This window comes from Octopus bimaculoides, chromosome 3, assembly GCF_001194135.2.
Source record: "Octopus bimaculoides isolate UCB-OBI-ISO-001 chromosome 3, ASM119413v2, whole genome shotgun sequence".
In the NCBI taxonomy this organism is placed as follows: Eukaryota; Metazoa; Mollusca; class Cephalopoda; order Octopoda; family Octopodidae; genus Octopus; species Octopus bimaculoides.
In genome coordinates, this window is record NC_068983.1 from 103,522,774 (window position 1) to 103,529,186 (window position 6,413).

Below are 6,413 nucleotides of genomic sequence, written 5' to 3' on the forward strand. Positions count from 1 at the left end.
GGGGTATATGTGTATACATGAATATATATGTATGTGTGTGTGTGGGTGGGTGGGTGTGTGTGTGTATTCAATATATACCAGAGTTTTGGCTTATAAGAATAAAGACTGGAGTATCAAGTTACAGGTTAGTCCAGGTTTGAACTCCCTTTAATATAACAAACACTTTCACCTTTTTTCTGTTCATTCAATGTTATACCACATACTCATCCCCAAACCTCTCTCTCTGTGATGCAACAATTATAAATCATAAAGTAAAAAAAAAAAACAAATAAACCAAATGTATTAAGTTTAGATTAAGAAAAAGCACATGGAAAAGTCCTTTATATTTTATAAGGAAAGAGACAAACATATCTCAATTATATGGTCACCGCATGCTTAAGTATATATCCATAAACTTTGCATTTAATCTGAATATAATCACAACTTATGAACAAGATCACCAAGGACCAAGACAGAATAACTCAGTAAGCTAGTCAAGTGACCAATAAAATTATACACATATATGCACATATATATCTATATGTATACACACATATAAAATTATATGTACATACACACGCACACACATATATACATATAATATAAATAATATATATATATATACATATATATATATATATATATATGCACATTGTTGTTGGCATCCTTTTGTCTCGGGAATCAAGGGAGTTGCGCATTAAATAATGCAGTCTGGCTTTTACATTTCATGTCATTTACATCTCTTGTTGTGGCTGTATAGTCTATCCTGGACAAACACTCCCTCTGGCAGATGTAGCGAAGACTTTGCCTGGCTGGTTGTAATGTCATAGTTTCTTGTTGTCATCTTTTCCTGTCTTTCCATTTCTCCTCTTTCCCCTCTGTCACTCCTTTGTGTTCCCTCTTCTATGGTGCGTCACCAATCACCACAGTTGCTGGCAACCGCTTTCCAGTTGCTAATATTGATGTCGCAGGCCTTCATGTCCCTTTTGCAGGCATCCTTGTACCGTAAGAACAGTCTTCTAACAGACCTAGTGCCCCTAGCAAACTCTCCGTAGAGTATGTCCTTGGGAATTCTGCCATCTTCCATACGACTAACATGTCCAAGCCATCTCATACATCTTTGTGTGAGGAGTGCAAACATGCTTGATATTCCTGCTTGCTTGAGGACATCTTTGTTGGGGACACAATCCTGCCATTTGATGCCAAGGATTTTCTGGAGGCAGTGCCGGTGAAAGATATTTAGGATATGCTCTTGGCGTGTGTATGGCGTCTAGGTTTCACTGACATATAGTACAGTGCTAAGTACACATGCCTGGTAGACCTTCATTTTTGTGGTCTTGACCAGCTTGTTGCTGTCCCATGCCCATTTGGAGAGTTGAGCCATCACAGCAGCTGCCCTGCCAAACGGTATGTTGACTTCAGCATCAAGGGATGGGTTGTAGGTGACGGTAGAGCCAAGATAGGTAAATTTCTCCACCTCCTGTAGTCTGTATGTAGACCAATATCTATGTCGTCCAATATGTATGTTTGGGATGTCCAATGTAGCCTGACCCATGATGTTGGTGTTCTTGAGGCTGATAACTAAGCCAAAGTCACTACATGCTTGCTCAAAGCAGTTGATGAGCCTTTGCAGAGTTTCTTCGGAGTGTAATATCAGAGCAGCAGCATCAGCGAAGAGCATCTCCTTGATCAGGACACTTCTGATTTTGGTCTTGGCACACAAGACCAAAATCAAAAGTGTCTTGATCAAGGAAGATGCTCTTCGCTGGTGATATGCACACACACACACATATATATATATATATACAATATCATATATATATATATATATATATATATATATATATATATATATATATATATATATATATATATATATATATATATATATATACACACACACATACATATGCATATATGGGTACAGGACGTCACCAAGTTAACAACACGAAATACGAAAACAAATGAGTTCAACATGCAAGCAACGAGAGAAACAAATGGAAAACAGGACAAGTAACACATATATATACAGACAGCTACACATAAACATTCATACATGTGTAAATATTCACACACATACACATGTGTGTGTATACACACGTGTGTATGTATGTATAGATAGATAGATAAACAGACAGACAGACAGATTGTCAATTGGCAAAGTTGTTAGAGCAGCAGATAGATTGAAAAGGGTATAATTGATTAAATCAACAAAATTTGAAAGTTACTTCATTTTATTGGCCCCAGAAGGATGATAGGCAAAATTAGCTTTGTCAGAACATAAGAGTAGCAACTAAATATCACAAAATTATGCTCGAACAATTCTGCCAAAAGAGACAAATTGGTAAAATTTAAATTGAATAATAAACTGTTCTTAAGCAATCAGTTTGGATACTTACCTGGTCGTAGAGTTCTATTCTTTATAATGTACTAATTGTATATGGTAGTCCTTATATGACAAGCTTTCCAGCGTTCTGGTCCCATGTAAGATATAGATACATCCAAAAATGTCTTCAATCCAACAAGACAATGAACTGTAATAAAAGGAAATGAAGATATTTTCAGATATATTTTACAACAAAACATAAAACCCCAAATTTACAGGTTCTTTCTTATATGCCAAGGTTGCTGTTACTGAGACTGTTTATCTTCAGATAAGCTCTGATTGTGAAGACCTAAGAACAAAGGCGTTTCAGACAGGACTACTCCATCTTATTTTAGTCAGATGTATTGTGTCTAAGCTTACCATATTCTTTGCATTTTGAGATCTGAGCTGTCCTTTTTACTTATTTCATTCTTTGGCCTGCAACCATTCTGAGGCAACAACACCATGAAGGGTTAAGTCAGACACATCGACCCCAGTACTTACTTCTTAAGCCTGGCACTTATTCTATCAATCTCTTTTTGCCAAACTATTAAGTTATGGGAATGTAAGCAAATCAACATTGGTTGCTAAGCAGTGGTAGGGGAGGGGGAACAAGTACAAAGACACACACAAACAGGAGAGAACCAGAAAAAACAGGCCAGAGTTGAGAACAATAGAGAAAAGTCATCAATGATCTACATTCCATAGGGAGTGAAAGGCTTAAATGTAAGTGTGTGTGATTTGAGGGAGATTTGGTTACTTTTTCTAACAGATCAAAAGACCAAATAAAGGCTCTTTTGTTGGTTCATGTATGCCAGGTCATTTACTAGAGTAAATGCATTAGTAAAATACATTTCATCTCTGCAAAAATTTACTCTTAACAAGTTGGAATGGTAATCTTAGCCGTCAAGAACTATAATAATACAAAAATATACAGTTAAGTTTTTTTTTAATTGCTTATCAGGAGAGAGGGCAGTACTCATAACCCATTCCAGGGCTTCCTTAACTGGGAGGGAGGGAAGAAAGTATCCTTAAACTGAAGATCTGGCCCATATGCATACAATAAAATATTCTACTAAAGATATCCAAGGACCATGTGATGTTAAACCAAGATCATAGCAGAAGACAAAGAGTCAGAAAAAATACTGCAAGAAACCTCATTCAATGCTTTGTCAATTCTGGTAGTCAACCATCTAAGACTGGTACTTTATTTACCAACCCTGGAAAGATGAAAGGCAAAGTCATCCTCAATTGGATTTGAAGTTGGAATACAAAGAGCCAAAATAAATATTGATTTCCAATTTGGACACAAGGCCAGCAATTTCAGAGGAAGGGTTAAGTCAATTACATCAACTCCAGTGTTTAACTGGTACTTATTTTATTGACACTAAAAGGATAAAAGACAAAGTTGATCTTAGCAGAATTTCAGAGCATAAAGATGGATGAAATGCCACTAAGCATTTTACATGGAGTGCTAATGATTCTGCCAGCTTGCTGCCTTAGAGACAAAATTAATATTGCAAAGCATTTCATTCGACATACAAACAACTTTGCTTATCTTAGACAAACACAAATTTTGTTTTCATATTTAGATCTAAAGTCACATATTCATAAAGGAGTCTTATGAGATTAAGCATGTAACATTATGCTTTTTTTTTTTTTTTTCAAGAACATATTGCAATATAAGCAAACTTGGTTTTGAATTGTGTGGCACCTTGGGCAAGTGTCTTCTACTATAATCCTGAGCTGACTAAAGCCTTGTGAGTGTATTTGGAAGATGGAAACTGAAAAGAAACCCATCATACATTATGTATATATATATGCATGGGTATGGGTGTGTATTACTGTCTCCTTGCCTTGACACCACATGATAGTGTCACCTCCATGCAAGTAGTGTCCATCATTTCTAATCTTCCAAGACATCTGGCCATGGGGAAATAGTACCTCACTTGGAAACAGGTAAGGATTGGTGCAGGAAGGCATCCAGTTGTGGAAAATCTACCTCAGCAAACTCCACCTGACCCATACAAGCATGGAAGAGTGGATGTTAGAACGATGATGATGATGATAATGATAATGGTGACGAAGTAAAGTGAATTAACCTCAAAAGTGAATTGAAAAAAATTTTGAACTTCAGTTTGCCTATCCACAAATACGGTGAGTCATTACATAAATATTGATTTTTAAAACAAACAAAAACAAAAGAATAAAACAACTAGTTTGTTTATGACACATTTAAATATTTTTATCTAAGCTCTGATTTTCTTCTTTTCTATAAATATTAAGTGTACTTTAACCATAAACCAGTTGCTCCCTTTCAGTTACAAAAAAAAAAATTCTCTTTAAAGAAAAAGAAATGGCAAATCTATTCAGGTTGAACTGATACAATTGATTGATTGATTGATTTTCTTTTTCCAATAGTTAGCTACTTTGATAATTAATTCGTAATTAATCAATGAGGTAGCCTCCCTTGTGGTCACTCAACTTGCTAGAAATAGTCAGCAAACTCTTCCTTTCACCAAACTTCTTGAAAAAGGGAAAACGAATGAATGCATTAAATGTAGCAGTATCAGATACACATGTCCAAAAACAAAAAGACTAGTTGTTCATAACCAAAATACCTTTGATCGCAGATCTGCTGCTCAACCAGTGATGACCGGGACAAAAGAATAATAATAATAGTAACCTACAATAGGGGCTGGTTGAAATCTGTCTTTTCAATTAACTCACCATTTTACTGGTAAAATTATGGGGGGGGGGGTGCAGGAAAATAGTGCAGGAAATTTCAGTAACTTTTTGAAGAGATGAGTACAATCAGGCTTTTGAATATCACAAAATGGTTTTATAGGTAACATACTGGACTCCAGAAAAGATAGGAGATACATGGTCAATGATATCTAATCAATTAAACTATAAACATAATATCATTGAAATATATCCAATTGAAGGTAGGTGTACAGTGTGTGTGTGTGTGTAAATGTTTGTCAAGACAGAGAAGCTATTGCATTAGCATTCTTTCTAATTGTTACTAATGGTTTTAGATTTGGACACAGAAGGCTGGCAATTTTGAGGAAAGAGAGAGAGGAGGTAGTTAACACTATCAAAGCCAGAATTTGGACAGGTACTTAATTTTATTGTCATTTGTAAGGATGAAAGATGAAGTTGAACTCAGTAAGAATTGAACACAGAATGTAAAGAGCTGAAACAAATACTTGCAAGGCATTTTGTCTGACACTAACAATTCTGCCTGCTCACAGTCATCATTTTTTTCATTAATATCTATATCTTCATTAACCCTTCAGCATTTAAACTGGCCATATCCAGCCAAAATATTCTACCTGCTTTATATTCAAACTGGCCAGGTCTAGCCTCTCACACTTATCTTTCAATGTCATTCTAAAAATAAACAATCACATTATCAAAATTTTGATGCTACAAGACAATGAATCGTTAATTCAAATCAATGTGAATAACTAAGCATTACATTTGACAGAGTAATGTGAATGCTAAAGGGTTATGGTGGCGACCTGGCAGAATTGTTAGCACACCAGGCAAAATGCTTAGCGGCATATCATATGTCTTTACATTCCGAGTTCAAATTCAACCAAGATCGACTTTGACTTTTCATCCTTTCAAGGTTGATAAAGTAATACCAGTTGAACACAGGGGTCAATGCAATCAACTAAGTGACTGAACAAGGCATGAAAACACACATCAACAGTATTTGAGCAGTATACAACTCTCTTAACTAGAGAGACAGACAAACTGAGGAGTTTGGCATGGTTTGGGATTAGTTAACTGGCTTAAGTAAGCACTGTAATGGAAGATACAATGACAGGGCAGTTGGCCTCTTTGGTATGACATTGACACTAATTTACAACCATCATAATATCAAGATTAACACACACTCATATACATATATGTATATAGATATATACACATAAATATACACACATAGATATATACATATGTATATACGTATATACATATTTATACATACACATATATATATACATATTATATTTATACATACACACATATATATACATCTTATATTTATACATACACA

At 35.2% G+C, this 6,413-nt stretch overlaps 1 protein-coding gene across 1 annotated transcript in view; it reads right to left on the bottom strand.

The window, feature by feature from the left end:
* Positions 1–6,413, bottom strand: part of LOC106878243 (nuclear hormone receptor family member nhr-48) — a 329,560-nt gene that overhangs the window by 311,089 nt on the left and 12,058 nt on the right. Inside the window, exon 2 of the mRNA XM_052966399.1 lies at positions 2,379–2,513. The gene's annotated coding sequence lies outside the window, so the exon portion shown is untranslated. The remainder of the gene's footprint in view (positions 1–2,378; positions 2,514–6,413) is intronic.